Source organism: Triticum dicoccoides, chromosome 4B, assembly GCF_002162155.2.
Source record: "Triticum dicoccoides isolate Atlit2015 ecotype Zavitan chromosome 4B, WEW_v2.0, whole genome shotgun sequence".
In the NCBI taxonomy this organism is placed as follows: domain Eukaryota; kingdom Viridiplantae; phylum Streptophyta; class Magnoliopsida; order Poales; family Poaceae; genus Triticum; species Triticum dicoccoides.
Genome location: NC_041387.1, coordinates 182,110,333 through 182,128,126, shown reverse-complemented (window position 1 = coordinate 182,128,126; position 17,794 = coordinate 182,110,333).

Sequence of the window (17,794 nt, the reverse complement as noted above, 5' to 3'; positions counted from 1 at the left end):
GCCAGACGCCTTCCTTGGAAAAACCTTCTCTATCACCATCTTATTCGTAGTCGTCCAAAGAGTCCATGCCATCGCCGCAAAAATAAGCCAAAATAGGCGGCGGTGACGTAACGGCTGTAAAGCTCTCTATTGGAGAAACACCGCGAGATTTAGGGCCTCCCATTCAGGCCCCAACGCCTCGCGGACGTACGTCCAAAGTACCCTCATCGCGGTACATGAGAAGAGGATATGTGTCTCGGTCTCAGGTACCGCACAGAGAGGGCATAAACCATCGCCAGGTCTGTGTCGCTTAAGTACCTCTGTCCCCGAGGGGAGGCGATCCCGTAGTAATTGCCAAACAAAAATCTTAATCTTTAAAGGGACATGGGCTTTCCATAATGGGGACAACCAAGAAGTGGCCTGTGACGGGCAAATGGCATGGTATGCCGTGCTCACAGAAAACTCCGCCGTCGGCGCGAGCCCCCAGGATACCGTGTCCGGATAGTCTGAGAGCACGAGCGGGAGAGCAGCCCGCAACCTAGTCCAGACGCTATTCTCTGCTTGTCCAAAGGTGCAACGAAACCCGATATTCCACTATTCAGCTTGGAAAGTCGTAGCCACTAGGACAGACGGATCCGCACATATCGAGAATAGACCAGGGAAGGAAACACGTAGGGGTTCCGCATCCAGCCAGGGATCCAACCAGAATTGGATCCCTTTCCCGTTCCCTAAGGAGAAGGAGATCCCTAGGAGGATGTCCTCCTTGATCCTTTGGATGGCTCGCCAGAATTGTCAGCCTTCCGTCCGGTTGCATGCTAAGAGCGGGTCTCCCTTCAGGTATTTCGCTTGAATGAGCTGTAGCCATAATCCTCCCTCGTCGTGTAAGATGCGCCAAACCCATCTTAACATGAGCGCCATGTTCATACGACGGGGGGCAACGATGCCCAGTCCACCACGCTCCTTGGGCATGCAAATATCCGCCCATTTAACCATGTGGTACTTTTGGCGGCCATTGGCTGCCAGCCAAAAGAACCTCGCGAGATCCCTATCGAAGGCACTATGAACGCCCTCCGGAAGGATATACATCCCCATCATGAACATGGGGAGGCTCGCAAGGTTGGAGCTAATAAGGACCGGTTTGCTCCCTTTGGAGGTAAACCGTCCTTGCCAGGGTTCAGCCCGGCCTGCCACTCGATCCACTAGAGGATCAAATGTAGTAGATAAGATCTTGGAGTCAGCCAACGGCATCCCCAAATAGGTCATGGGGAAAGAGGATAGTCTACAGTTTAGATTATCCGCGATCCTTTGTTGCTCCTCAGCGGGATATCCCAAAATGATGACCTCGCTCTTGTCAAAGTTAATCTTGAGTCCTGACATCGCCTCAAAGCAGAGGAGTAGGAACTTAAGATTAACCATGTCAAGTGTGGATCCCTCCACCATAATCATGGTGTCATCGGCGTATTGGAGATGGGTGACCCCTCCTCCCGGAATGAGGTGACCAACAACACCCGAGAGGTGGCCGACCTTCCTAGCTTTGTCCAGGTTGCCTGCCAGAGCGTCCACGGCGATATTGAAGAGAAGGGGGGATATCGGATCCCCTTGCTTCACTCCGCAGAGGACGAGAAGAATGGCTCCACATCGCCGTTAATGTTAATCGCAGTCTTACCAGACCATACCAACTGCATAATCTAGCTGCACCATCTGTCCTCGAAGCCTCTCGCTGCATAACTAGCCGCAGGAAGTCCTAGTCTAGCCGATCATAGGCTTTATGGAAGTCCAGCTTGAGAAAGACACCCTTCTGGCAACGCGATCGCACCTCGTGCACAATCTCGTGAAGGGACAAAATCCCATCATGGATTCGTCTCCCTTTCAAGAAAGCTGTCTGAAGAGGGTGATTCATCCTCTCAACTACTGGCGCGAGTCTAATCGTGCAAACTTTAGAGAAGATGTGCTCCAGAACATTGATAACTGTGATAGGTCTGAATTGGCGAATGTCCGTTGCCCCAACTACTTTGGGGATCAGGGTGATAACACCAAAATTATTCGCGCCATGTCAAATGTTCCGATGTAGAATTCATGGAACATTCGGATGATCAGAGGTTTTAGGACATTCCAGAACTTCTGGAAGAAGGCAACCGGCAGGCCGTCCGACCCCAGTGCCGACCCCGCCTTCATCGAGGCGATCGCCCTCCCCACCTCTTCCAGCGAGAACGGGATAGTTAGCTCCGCGTTCTCATTGTTAGATACTCTGTCCACTAGGGGCCAGAAATCATCCGCCAACGAAACCCCACCCCGGGGTTCCGCCGAGAAAAGCCCCTTAAAAAAGGAGTAAATATGGGCCCTAATCTCATCCGGGTGCTCCAGAAGGGTGTCCCCTTCCCAGAGGCACGGGATGGAGCACTTCCTACACCATCCATTAGCGATTGCCTGGAAGTAAGCGTATTAGAATCGCCTTGAAGGAGCCACTTTTGCCCGCCCCCCCAGCGTTGCCAAGCCAACTCCTCCCCCTTGAAGATCTCCATTGGGGAGGCTTCACGGGAGTACCGCCGCAGCCAATCTTCGTCCGACGGACTGACTGAATCAGCAGTCGCGTCAAGGGCCTTAATCTGGTCCAAAAGAGCCCCTTTGCGGGCCCTCAGGGCAGCTCCAAGGTTGGCGCCCCAGCCCCTCATAAACCGGCGAGTGGTTTTAGAGCAGTGGTGCCAAATGTCAGTGGCACGGAATACTCTAGGTGGGCTATGTGATGCCTGCACCCACCGATCCTGAACCATCTCGATGAACCCCGGCTGCAGAAGCCAAGAAGGTTCGAAGTGGAAACATCTAGACCTCGGTGGAGACCCTTCCCCTGACGCAAACAACAGGGGGACGTGGTCGGAACCAATCCGAGTGACCGCCCGCGGTGAACACAGTGGGAACATAACCTCCCACTGTACTGACACGAGGACCCGATCCAGCACACTCCGGATAGGGTCCACCTGATTATTGGTCCATGTGAACCTAGCCCCTACCCGGGCTATCTCATGTAGGGACATCTCTGTTATGGCATCATTGAACATGCGCATACGCCGCCGATCGATGTTGTGCGAGCTTTTGTCTGCTTCCTGTCTGATAAGGTTGAAATCACCCGCCACCAGTACTGGGGTCGTGCAACATTCAACCTTATCCTGAAGCTTGGCTAGGAACGCCGTCGACCGCCCATGATCAGCCGGGCCATAGACAATGATCACCTCCCAACTACGGTTCACACGTCGGTCGGTGATGGACATGCTAAGGAAAAATTCCCCGCGGTCCATATCCTCAACTGAAAAGAAATCCTCCCTGACCCCCAGGAGAATTCCTCCAGACAACCCAGACGCCGGCAACCATTGCCATGCAAACGGGTGGCGAGAAAGCCCTTGTAACTCCTGAAGGAGAAGTCCTGACGAATCGTCTCCTGAAGACCTACTATGTCAATATCTTCCTGCCGGATGTAGTCAACAAGTTGGCGTCGATGGCCCAGGTTGCCGAAGCCCCTAATGTTCCAACATAGGAGCTTCATATGGGAACACCACCAGAGTCACTAGGCCCCTCAAATGGGGCCGAGCTAGCCCTCCCGCCCAAGGTGGGAGTGGACGATTGCTTCGACGGGCGGCCGCGACGCCCCCTCTTAATGGGTGCATCGCCAGCCATGTCTGTGCTAACGCCTTGGACTACCATCGTCTGTTCAGAGGGATGGAGTCACGTAGGCGGCCTTCCCCGCAGGGCCCTCCCTACTGGAGGGCCACTTGAGGTGACAGCCGAGAAGACGGCCGGCACAAGCTTGATCTAGCTCCGGGCTCTCTATGCCCAGAGCCAGATAGGGCCGAGTCATCCATAGCCCGTTACTTAGCGCGAGCCCGGGCCTCAGCCAGTGCACCATCGGGCCACTCTTTGGCACAAATGGCCGAGATCTGCTCAAGTCGGGGACCCTTCTCACCCCAAAACACAATATCGCAATTCGAAGCCACGTCACCAAGGTGTGCCAACGGCACCGAGTCGAGAACCACAAAAAGAGAACCGGAATAGGAAGGTACCGAGGGACCAGAGGGCGGGGGAGGAGTCGTACCTGGAGTGAGGTCGCGTGCCGCCGCACGCATGGCCGCCATCTCTGGGACCATCGGAACCCGGCCATCCGGAAGGGTCCGTGACCGGCAGAGACAGGCGCTCTACCTTGACGCCACCGCTGGAGAAGGCACCCCCCGAGTGTCGGGGCTGGTCACGGGGAGGTCGGAGTTGACCGTGACCACCCTCACTCCCGGTGGTGGCGACGAAGCGGCCATGCCCACCCCCAAGCGTGGCGGCGGCGGTGTAGCAGGAACCATGGCCGGGGACCCCACCACTGGCGATGGTGGAGTCCCAGGCGAGCGAGAATAGCATACCACCCTGGGAGAGCGCGGGGAGGATGATGGGCACACATCCATCCCTACACTGTCAGTATCGTCCTCCAGATCGAAGGCCATCGAAGGATCCGGCGAGGAGGGCCTCCCCACCACAGGAGGCGGCATCGCCAGACCAGCCCCAGTGAGAGCGAGAGAGGCAGCCTTGGGGGGCCCCGACCCCGCCCCATCCACGTGAGCCGGGCTCCGCCTGGGAGAGTCCTGTGCCGAAGGGACGTCATCCTCCTCAGAGGAAGTCTAATTAGAGCCCTCCGTGCCCCCGTCGTGTTGGTCGTCGGAAGAAGCCGGAGGTGGGGGGGGCGGGATCACGCCCGACCGGCTCTCGAGCTCCTCCAGATCAACCTCGTAGGTGAGACGCCTGTCCTTCTTGCCAAAGTAGAAGATCAAGGAAAGGCCGTCCACCTCGGCCGGCATCGGGCATAGCACCTCAATACGGGTCGGCCCATCTGAAGGAAATATGCCCTAGAGGCAATAATAAAGTTATTATTTATTTCCTCATATCATGATAAATGTTTATTATTCATGCTAGAATTGTATTAACCGGAAACATAATACATGTGCGAATACATAGACAAACTTAACGTCACTAGTATGCCTCTACTTGACTAGCTCATTAATCAAAGATGGTTGTGTTTCCTAACCATAGACATGTGTTGTCATTTGATTAACGGGATCACATCATTAGAAGAATGATGTGATTGACTTGACCCATTCCGTTAGCTTAGCATTTGATCGTTTAGTATGTTGTTATTGCTTTCTTCATGACTTATACAAAGTTCCTACAACTATGAGATTATGCAACTCCCATTTATCGGAGGAACACTTTGTGTGCTACCAAACGTCACAACGTAACTGGGTGATTATAAAGGAGCTCTACAGGTGTCTCCAATGGTACATGTTGAGTTGGCGTATTTCGAGATTAGGTTTTGTCACTACGATTGTCGGAGAGGTATCTCTGGGCCCTCTCGGTAATGCACATCACTATAAGCCTTGCAAGCAATGTAGCTAATGAGTTAGATACGGAATGATGCATTACATAACGAGTAAAGATACTTGCCGGTAACGAGATTGAACTAGGTATTGGATACCGACGATCGAATCTCGGGCAAGTAACATACCGATGACAAAGGGAACAACGTATGTTGTTATGCGGTTTGACCGATAAAGATCTTCGTAGAATATGTAGGGGCCAATATGAACATCCAGGTTCCGCTATTGGTTATTGACCAGAAATAGTTCTAGGTCATGTCTACATAGTTCCCGAACCCGTTGGGTCCGCACGCTTAACATTACGATGATAGTTATATTATGAGTTTATAGTTTTTGATGTACCTAAGGTTGTTCGGAGTCCCGGATGTGATCACGGACATGACGAGGAGTCTCGAAATGGTCGAGACATAAAGATTGATATATTGGAAGCCTATATTTGGATGTCGGAATCGTTTCGGGTGAAATCGGGATTTTACCGGAGTACCGAGGGGTTACCGAAACCCCCTCGGGGGTTAATGGGCCTACATGGGCCCTAAGGGAGAAGAGGAGGGCCGGCCAGGGCAGGCCGCGCGCCCCCTCCCCCCTAGTCCGAATAGGACAAGGAAGGGGGGGCCTTTCCTCTTTCCCCCTTTCCCCTTCCTTCTCCAACAAGGCAAGAGGGGGGAGTCCTACTCTCGGTGGGAGTAGGACTCCTCCAGGCGCACCCCTAGGGCCGACCGCACCTCCCCCCTCCCTCCTTTATATACGGGGGCAGGGGGGCACCCCATGACACACAAGTTGATCTTATTGATCGTTCCTTAGCCGTGTGCGGTGCCCCCTTCCACCATATTCCACCTCGGTCATATCGTTGCGGTGCTTAGGCGAAGCCCTACGTCGGTAGAACATCATCATCGTCACCACGTCGTCGTGCTGACGGAACTCATCCCCGACACCCTGCTGGATCGGAGTCTGGGGATCGTCATCGAGCTGAACGTGTGCTGAACTCGGAGGTGTCGTACGTTCGGTACTTGGATCGGTCGGATCGTGAAGACGTACGACTACATCAACCGTGTTGTTCTAACACTTCCGCTTTTGGTCTACGAGGGTATGTGTACAACACTCTCCCCTCTCGTTGCTATGCATCACCATGATCCTTGCATGTGCGTAGGATTTTTTTTGAAATTACTACGTTCCCCAACAGTGGCATCCGAGCCAGGTTTTAAGCGTAGATGTCATATGCACGAGTAGAACACAAGTGAGTTGTGGGCGATACAAGTCATACTGCTTACCAGCATGTCATACTTTGGTTCAGCGGTATTGTGAGATGAAGCGGCCCGGACCGACATTACGCGTATGCTTACGCGAGACTGGTTTCACCGTTACGAGCACTCGTGCTTAAAGGTGACTGGCGGGTGCCTGTCTCTCTCACTTTAGTTGAACCGAGTGTGGCTACGCCCGGTCCTTGCGAAGGTTAAAACAGCACTAACTTGACGAACTATCGTTGTGGTTTTGATGCGTAGGTAAGAATGGTTCTTGCTTAGCCCGTAGCAGCCACGTAAAATTTGCAACAACAAAGTAGAGGACGTCTAACTTGTTTTTGCAGGGCATGTTGTGATGTGATATGGTCAAGACATGATGCTATATTTTATTGTATGAGATGATCATGTTTTGTAACCGAAGTTATCGGCAACTGGCAGGAGCCATATGGTTGTCGCTTTATTGTATGAAATGCAAACGCCCTGTAATTGCTTTACTTTATCACTAAGCGGTAGCGATAGTCGTAGAAGCAATAGATGGCGTAAACGACAACGATGCTACGATGGAGATCAAGGTGTCGCGCCGGTGACAATGGTGATCACGACGGTGCTTCGGAAATGGATATCACAAGCACAAGATGATGATGGCCATATCATATCACTTATATTGATTGCATGTGATGTTTATCCTTTATGCATCTTATCTTGCTTTGATTGACGGTAGCATTTTAAGATGATCTCTCACTAAATTATCAAGAGGTGTTCTCCCTGAGTATGCACCGTTGTGAAATTTCTTCGTGCTGAGACACCACGTGATGATCGGGTGTGATAGGCTCTACGTTCAAATACAACGGGTGCAAAACAGTTGCACACGCGGAATATTCAAGTTAAACTTGACGAGCCTAGCATATACAGATATGGCCTCGGAACACGGAGACCGAAAGGTCGAACGTGAATCATATAGTAGATATGATCAACATAGTGATGTTCACCATTGAAACTACTCCATCTCACGTGATGATCGGACATGGTTTAGTTGATTTGGGTCACGTGATCACTTAGATGACTAGAGAGATGTCTGTCTAAGTGGGAGTTCTTAAGTAATATGATTAATTGAACTTAAATTTATCATGAACTTAGTACCTGATAGTATTTTGCTTGTCTATGTTTGTTGTAGATAGATGGCTCGTGTTGTTGTTCCGTTGAATTTTAATGCGTTCCTTGAGAAAGCTAAGTTGAAAGATGATGGTAGCAATTACGTGGACTGGGTCTGTAACCTGAGGATTATCCTCATTGTTGCACATAAGAACTACGTCCTGGAAGCACCGATGGGTGCCAGGCCTGCTGCAGATGCAACTGACGACGTTAAGAACGTCTGGCAGAGCAAAGCTGATGACTACTCGATAGTTCAGTGTGGCATGCTTTACGGCTTGGAACCGGGTCTTCAATGGCGTTTTGAACGTCATGGAGCATATGAGATGTTCCAGGAGTTGAAGTTAATATTTCAAGCAAATGCCCGGATTGAGAGATATGAAATCTCCAATAAGTTCTATAACTGTAAGATGGAGGAGAATAGTTCTGTCAGTGAACACATACTCAAAAATGTCTGGGTATAATAATCACTTGATTCAACTGGGAGTTAATCTTCCTGATGATAGTGTCATTGACAGAATTCTTCAATCACTGCCACCAAGCTACAAGAGCTTCGTGATGAACTATAATATGCAAGGGATGGACAAGACTATTCCCGAGCTCTTCGCAATGCTAAAGGCTGCGGAGGTAGAAATCAAGAAGGAGGATCAAGTGATGATGGTCAATAAGACCACCAGTTTCAAGAAAAGGGGCAAAGGGAAGAAGAAGGGGAACTTCAAGAAGAACAACAAACAAGTTGCTGCTCAAGAGAAGAAACCCAAGTCTGGACCTAAGCCTGAGACTGAGTGTTTCTACTTCAAGCAGACTGGACACTGGAAGCGGAACTGCCCCAAGTATTTGGCGGATAAGAAGGATGGCAAAGTGAACAAAGGTATATGTGATATACATGTTATTGATGTGTACCTTACTAATGCTCGTAGTAGCACCTGGGTATTTGATACTGGTTCTGTTGCTAATATTTGCAACTCGAAACAGGGACTATGGATTAAGTGAAGATTGGCTAAGGACGAGGTGACGATGCACGTGGGAAATGGTTCCAAAGTCGATGTGATCGCGGTCGGCACGCTACCTCTACATCTACCATCGGGATTAGTTTTAGACGTAAATAATTGTTATTTGGTTTCAGCATGAACATTATATCTGGATCTTGTTTGATGCGAGACGGTTATTCATTTAAATCAGAGAATAATGGTTGTTCTATTTATATGAGTAATATCTTTTATGGTCATGCACCCTTGAAGAGTGGTCTATTTTTATTGAATCTCGATAGTAGTGATACACATTCATAATGTTGAAGCCAAAAGATGCAGAGTTGATAATGATAGTGCAACTTATTTGTGGCACTGCCGTTTAGGTCATATCGGTGTAAAGCGCATGAAGAAACTCCATACTGATGGACTTCTGGAATCACTTGATTATGAATCACTTGGTACTTGTGAACCGTGCCTCATGGGCAAGATGACTAAAACGCCGTTCTCCGGAACTATGGAGCGAGCAACTGATTTATTGGAAATCATACATACTCATGTATGTGGCCCAATGAATATTGAAGCTCGCGGCGGGTATCGTTATTTTCTCACCTTCACACATGATTTGAGCAGATACGGGTATATCTACTTGATGAAACACAAGTCTGAAACATTTGAAAAGTTCAAAGAATTTCAGAGTGAAGTGGAAAATCATCGTAACAAGAAAATTAAATTTCTACGATCTGATCGTGGAGGAGAATATTTGAGTTACGAGTTTGGTCTACATTTGAAACAATGCGGAATAGTTTCGCAACTCACGCCACCCGGAACACCACAACGAAATGGTGTGTCTGAACGTCGTAGTCATACTTTATTAGATATGGTGCGATCTATGATGTCTCTTACTAATTTACCGCTATCGTTTTGGGGTTATGCTTTAGAGACGGCCGCATTCACGTTAAATAGGGCACCATCAAAATCCGTTGAGACGACGCCTTATGAACTGTGGTTTGGCAAGAAACCAAAGTTGTCGTTTCTTAAAGTTTGGGGCTGCCATGCTTATGTGAAGAAACTTCAACCAGATAAGCTCGAACCCAAATCGGAGAAATGTGTCTTCATAGGATCCCCAAAAGAGACTATTGGGTACACCTTCTATCACAGATCTGAAGGCAAGATTTTCGTTGCTAAATTTGGATCCTTTCTAGAGAAGGAGTTTCTCTCGAAAGAAGTGAGTGGGAGGAAAGTAGAACTTGATGAGGTAATTGTACCTGCTCCCTTATTGTAAAGTAGTTCATCACAAGAACCGGTTCCTGTGACAACTACACCAATAAGTGAGGAAGCTAATGATATTGATCATGAAACTTCAGATCAAGTTACTACTGAACCTCGTAGGTCTACCAGAGTAAGATCCGCACCAGAGTGGTACGGTAATCCTATTCTGGAAGTCATGTTACTTGACCATGGCGAACCTACGAACTATGAGGAAGCGATGATGAGCCCAGATTCCACGAAATGGCTTGACGCCATGAAATCTGAGATGGGATCCATGTATGAGAACAAAGTATGGACTTTGGTTGACTTGCCCGATGATCGGCAAGCCATCGAGAATAAATGGATTCTCAAGAAGAATACTGGCGCTGATGGTAATATAACTGTCTACAAAGCTCGACTTGTTGCGAAAGGTTTTCGACAAGTTCAAGGAGTTGACTACGATGAGACTTTCTCACCCGTAGTGATGCTTAAGTCTGTCCGAATCATGTTAGTAATTGCCGCATTTTATGATTATGAAATTTGGCAAATGGATGTCAAAACTGCATTCCTGAATGGATTTTTGGAAGAAGAGTTGTATATGATGCAACCGGAAGGTTTTGTCGATCCAAAAGGTGCTAACAAAGTGTGCAAGCTCCAACGTTCAATTTATGGACTGGTGCAAGCATCTCGGAGTTGGAATAAATGCTTTGATAGTGTGATCAAAGGATATGGTTTTATACAGACTTTTGGAGAAGCCTGTATTTACAAGAAAGTGAGTGGGAGCTCTGTAGCATTTCTGATATTATATTTAGATGACATATTGTTAATTGGAAATGATATAGAATTTCTGGATAGCATAAAGGGATACTTGAATAAAAGTTTTTCAATGAAAGACCTCGGTGAAGCTGCTTACATATTGGGCATCAAGATCTATAGAGATAGATCAAGACGCTTAATTGGACTTTCACAAAGCACATACCTTGATAAAGTTTTGAAAAAGTTCAAAATGGATTAGGCAAAGAAAGGGTTCTTGCCTGTATTACAAGGTGTGAAGTTGAGTCGGACTCAATGCCCGACCACAGCAGAACATAGAGAGAAAATGAAAGATGTTCCCTATGCTTCAGCCATAGGCTCTATCATGTATGCAATGCTGTGTACCAGACCTGACATATGCTTAGCAATAAGCTTGGCAGGTAGGTACCAAAGTAATACAGGAGTGGATCACTGGACAGCGGTCAAGAATATCCTAAAATACCTGAAAAGGACTAAGGATATGTTTCTCGTTTATGGAGGTGACAAAGAGCTAGTCGTAAATGGTTACGTCGATGCAAGCTTTGACATTGATCCGGATGATTCTAAATCGCAAACCGGATACGTGTTTTTATTAAACGGCGGAGCTGTAAGTTGGTGCAGTTCTAAACAAAGCATCATGGTGGGATCTACATGCGAAGCGGAGTACATAGCTGCTTCGGAAGCAGCAAATGAAGGAGTCTGGATGAAGGAGTTCATTTCTGATCTAGGTGTCATACCTAGTGCATCGGGACCAATGAAGATCTTCTGTGACAATACTGGTGCAATTGCCTTAGCAAAGGAATCCAGATTTCACAAGAGGACCAAGCACATCAAGAGACGCTTCAGTTCCATCTGGGACCAAGTCTAGGTGGGAGACATAGAGATTTGCAAGATACATACGGATCTGAATGTTGCAGACTCGTTGACTAAGCCTCTTCCACGAGCAAAACATGATCAGCACCAAGACTCCATGGGTGTTAGAATCATTATTGACTCTAGTGCAAGTGGGAGACTGAAGGAAAATGCCCTAGAGGCAATAATAAAGTTATTATTTATTTCCTCATATCATGATAAATGTTTATTATTCATGCTAGAATTGTATTAATCGGAAACATAATACATGTGTGAATACATAGACAAACTTAACGTCACTAGTATGCCTCTACTTGACTAGCTCATTAATCAAAGATGGTTGTGTTTCCTAACCATAGACATGTGTTGTCATTTGATTAACGGGATCACATCATTAGAAGAATGATGTGATTGACTTGACCCATTCCGTTAGCTTAGCATTTGATTGTTTAGTATGTTGCTATTGCTTTCTTCATGACTTATACAAAGTTCCTACAACTATGAGATTATGCAACTCCCGTTTACCGGAGGAACACTTTGTGTGCTACCAAACGTCACAACGTAACTGGCTGATTATAAAGGAGCTCTACATGTGTCTCCAATGGTACATGTTGAGTTGGCGTATTTTGAGATTAGGTTTTGTCACTCCGATTGTCGGAGAGGTATCTCTGGGCCCTCTCGGTAATGCACATCACTATAAGCCTTGCAAGCAATGTAGCTAATGAGTTAGTTACGGAATGATGCATTATGTAACAAGTAAAGAGACTTGCCGGTAACGAGATTGAACTAGGTATTGGATACCGACGATCGAATCTCGGGCAAGTAACATACCGATGACAAAGGGAACAACGTATGTTGTTATGCGGTTTGACCGATAAAGATCTTCATAGAATATGTCGGAGCCAATATGAACATCTAGGTTCCGCTATTGGTTATTGACCGGAAGCAGTTCTAGGTCATGTCTACATAGTTCTCGAACCCGTAGGGTCCGCACGCTTAACCTTACGATGACAGTTATATTATGAGTTTATAGTTTTTGATGTACCGAAGGTTGTTCGGAGTCCTGGATGTGATCACGGACATGACGAGGAGTCTCGAAATGGTCGAGACATAAAGATTGATATATTGGAAGCCTATATTTGGATGTCGGAATCGTTCCGGGTGAAATCGGGATTTTATCGGAGTACCGGGGGGTTACCGGAACCCCCCCCGGGGGTTAATGGGCCTACATGGGCCCTAAGGAGAAGAGGAGGACCGGCCAGGGCAGGCCGCGTGCCCCCTCCCCCCAGTCCGAATAGGACAAGGAAGGGGGGCGGCGCCCCCCTTTCCTCTTTCGCCCTTTCCCCTTCTTTCTCCAACAAGGCAAAAGGGGGGAGTCCTACTCCCGGTGGGAGTAGGACTCCTCCAGGCACACCCCTAGGGTCGGCCGCACCTCCCCCCTCCCTCCTTTATATACGGGGGCAGGGGGCGCCCCATGACACACAAGTTGATCTTTGTGATCGTTCCTTAGCCGTGTGCGGTGCCCCCTTCCACCATATTCCACCTCGGTCATATCGTTGCGGTGCTTAGGCGAAGCCCTGCGGCGGTAGAACATCATCATCGTCACCACGCCGTCATGCTAACGGAACTCATCCCCTACACTCTGCTGGATCGGAGTCCGAGGATCGTCATCGAGCTGAACGTGTGCTGAACTCGGAGGTGCCGTACGTTCGGTACTTGGATAGGTCGGATCGTGAAGACGTACGACTACATCAACCACGTTGTTCTAACGCTTCCACTTTTGGTCTACGAGGGTACATGGACAACACTCTCCCCTCTCGTTGCTATGCATCACCATGATCCTTGCGTGTGCGTAGGATTTTTTTTGAAATTACTACGTTCCCCAACACCATCTCCCTCCAGGGAGGCGAGATCCACGGACACGAGCTTGCCCACCGGCTCCAAGACTGCCTTGAGAATATGCTCAAGCTTGCCCCCTCTAGGGGCGAGCCTGCTTCCCTTTGGAAGCCCATATACCAGCACCCATACCGGGGTGAGCGGTGGAACCGAATCCAGTTCTGCGATGGCCTCCTTGACGGAGATGAGGAACTTGTCGATCCGGAGCATTAAAAAAATGGCACCCCCAGCCGACGCGCGGGGCCAGCCACATGGTACACTCAGCTGCCGCCACATGTCATGTTAGCCGCATCCGTGGGAGCATTTGTTTGGATAACACTTTGTTTCATCTGACTTATCTCATGCATCGCATCAGTCGCCTTGTCTGTTTGGTGTGCGTATACATCTTCACAGGTCCCTTTCACTGGATGATTCTTCGTCGTCTTTGTTTGCCTGCCGTTCCCCAAGTTCTCTCTCCCTCGCCTCCCTATCTATCTCTACTCACTTTCTACCTCCACGCTCCGACCAAATCAGGAAAACACCAGCTAGCTGGCGTAACCGGTGTTGCATGCCTCTTCCTCCTCTTCGCAGCTGCAAGATGAATTTGCTGCTCTAGGCCACACCGCTCGCCACCGGTGTCAAAGATGGCAGCGCTCGTATGTTGTAGCCGGGCTGCAGCAACCTCCCCCTGACTTGGAGAATCACCGTCGTTGTATCCCTCGTCGCAACAACCACATTGCTGCAAGCCTCCTCCCTCAAGCTTGTCGCTGATCCCAGGCTAAAATGCTACCGCTGTTGCGTTGGAGAAATAAGGGGAACTACAATGCTTCAAGGTTGCGCGCACCATCACAGCAACATTAGTCGTGCTGCAAGGCAACGTCGTCGCCATGCACTGAGCTGCAACCCTTGTTTTGCAGTAGCCGTTGTGGCATCGCCATGTTGCAAGGCCACCTTCAACACCATTGTTGCTTTGCAGCATTCGTCATTGCGCTGTCGTGCTACAAGTGCATCATCGTCATTGCCCCTGATGTTGAATCATGTTTGCAGCAACCACCGTCGTGTGGCCGTGTTCAGAAGAGTTAGGGTGTGCATTCGGTTTGACTCGGTTCGGTTTATATTGTTTTTGGTTTATAGGTTTTTATACTTCGGTTTATATGGTTTTATACATATATACGGTTCGGTTTCGGTAATAACCATTTATTTTTGGTTCGGTTTTGGTAATAACGAACATAACCAAAGTTTACGCGAACTTTTGAATGACACATGATTTTTTGGTCAGATGATTCGGTCTATGTATGTAGGTTAGATGTTTCTTGTGATGTATGAGAACTAAGAACTGTGTATGTAGATTAGATCATTAGAATTTAGATGGCAGAAGACATGATTTGGTCCATGGGATATGTATGTACGTACGGCCGATGGTGCACTAGCGTAGTTTTTTTTCTTTGAGTGCAAGTACTAAGTACTACTAGTAGAATGCCCGTGCGTTGCTACGGGCCTTTAATATTTTTTTAAGTATCCATACTTAACCATCAGGGGTTTTGGTATAAGATATACTCCAATGAGGCCCCTATATATATTACTACAAGTGATGATGGTTTTTTAGCAGAAAAAATACTGATAACCCACACATGCAGTCGTGAGTCCTCCAAAGAGTGGATCCATGCCCATGTATGAGTCCAACACCTAGTTTCACACCAAGTGATCTCCTGTAATATAATACTCTTTTGACCCACGTATGGGTATTGAAAGCACAAGTGCTCCCTCGGTGATTTTGGTAATTAATGTCAACACATCTTTTGTTGGACTAATGCTTTTACCTAGTATGTTCCAGATAATTTCAACAATGGAGTGGCATGGACTAGAGGATGTGGAACCCCTTCAAGATGTTAAGGACAAAGGATTGGCTCAAGCTCAAAGCACAAGACTCTGCATTTTACTTTTAGTGATCCAAGATCACATTGAGTCCATAGGAAAGCCAATACTATTAAGAGGGGATGAGGTGTTGATTAATGGCTTGCTTGCTCAAAGTGCTTAGTGATATGCTCCAAAGCCCTCAACTACTTTCTCACATCCACAGATGACCCAAACCAAAAGCCAAACTCTGCCCCACCGAAACCATCTATCTGGCGCCACCGAGTTCAGATGTCATAGCCACTGCCAGAAACCCTAGTCTTTTCGGTCTCACCGATAGGTATCTCGGTCTCACCGAGATGGGATTGTAATATCTCTGTGTATGTCCATTACCAAAATCGGTCTCACCGAGTTTGTGGAATCGGTCCTACCAAGATTACAATGCAAACTCTCTGTTCCTCTTCGTAACATTTCGGTCTAACCGAGATGAGCAAATTGGTCCAACCGAGTTTGCCTAACCAACCGTCTGTGTGTCTGTTACCAAAATCGGTCTCACCGAGTTTGTGTAATCGGTCTCACCGAGATTATGTTATGCCCTAACCCTAGCCATATAGATCCCACTGAGATGGCATGTCGGTCCCACCGAAAATCCTAACGGTCACATTATTTCCTAAATCGGTCCGACCGAGTTTAACGATTCGGTCCCACCGAGTTTGGTAAGTTGTGTGTAACGGTTAGATTTTGTGTGGAGGCTATATATACCCCTCCACCCACTCTTCATTCATGGAGAGAGCCATCAGAACGTGCCTACACTTCCAGCATTCATTTTTTGAGAGAGAATCACCTACACTTGTGTTGAGATCAAGATCTTCCATTCCTACCACATAAATCTTGGTCTCTAGCCTTCCCCAAGTTGCTTTCCACTCAAATCTTCTTTCCACCAAATCCAAATCCCGTGAGAGAGAGTTGAGTGTTGGGGAGACTATCATTTGAAGCACAAGAGCAAGGAGTTCATCATCAACACACCATTTGTTACTTCTTTGAGAGTGGTGTCTCCTAGATTGGCTAGGTGTCACTTGGGAGCCTCCGTCAAGATTGTGGAGTTGAACCAAGGAGTTTGTAAGGGCAAGGAGATCACCTACTTTGTGAAGATCTACCCTAGTGAGGCAAGTCCTTCGTAGGCGATGGCCATGGTGGGATAGAGAAGGTTGCTTCTTCATGGACCCTTCATGGGTGGAGCCCTCCATGGACTCGCGCAACCGTTACCCTTCGTGGGTTGAAGTCTCCATCAACGTGGATGTACGATAGCACCACCTATCGGAACCACGGCTCAAAAATCTCTGTGTCTGCAAATTGCATTTGCACACTCCAATCCCATCCCTTTACATTCTTGCAATTTGCATGCTTTACTTTCCGCTGCTCATATACTCTTTGCATGCTTGCTTGATATGTATTGTGAATGTTAAACTTGTGCCAAAACTCTACTTCAACTTAAAAAAATTAAAAACTGCAACTTTTCTTGCTTAGAGTCTATTCACCCCCCTCTAGACACCTCTTCTCGATCCTTTCAATTGGTATCAGAGCTTTGGTCTCTATTGCTTTGGTTTAAACACCATTGGAGGAAGATGGATGAGTCTACTTTGGGGAGTCTTAGACATAGAGTGCCTATACTTGATGGAGAGTACTTTCATGAGTGGAAAAATGAGATGCTTGTGATTTTCAATGAATATTATTTGAACAAGTACATTACTAGCCCTTGTGCACCTCATATTGATCCTATGCATCCTACCCTTGATGAGTCAATTGACATGATTCGCAATCTTAGAACTATTGATCTTATCACTAGAGGTTTGCCTAGAAACTTGATAGCTTGCTTGCCTACTCTTAAGTGTGCCTACACCATATGGAAATTTCTTGAGGAATGTTTTCCAAATTATTCCTTGAAAAATCTAGATGAAATTCTCCATAAGTCTATTGCCTTGAGTAAGATGAATTCCAATGAGCCTGAGTTTGGTGATTGTCTATTTGAGCTTACAAATCTTATGCGTGCCAAAGGAGATGTTGGAATTATTAGTGATATTATTTTCGAAGCTATTAAAATTCATAAAGAAGATCATTGTCAAACTCATTCTAATGAATCACCCTCTCTAGGAATTGATCCATCACATGACGATGTTGAACATGGATACTATGATGAGGATGATGATAGTGACTTTGATCTTGATGATGCAATGAGACACTTTGGTCTTATGGCAAATCTTCGGGGATACATGGCGGGAGGAAAGGAATGGGTTCTTGATAGTGGATGTACCAATCACATGACCGGAGATAAAGATATGTTTCGTGAGCTTGCTGAAAACGACGGCCCTCGAAAGTATGTCACTTTTGGTGATAACTCAAAGGGTAAGGTGGTTGGCCTCGATAAGGTGGC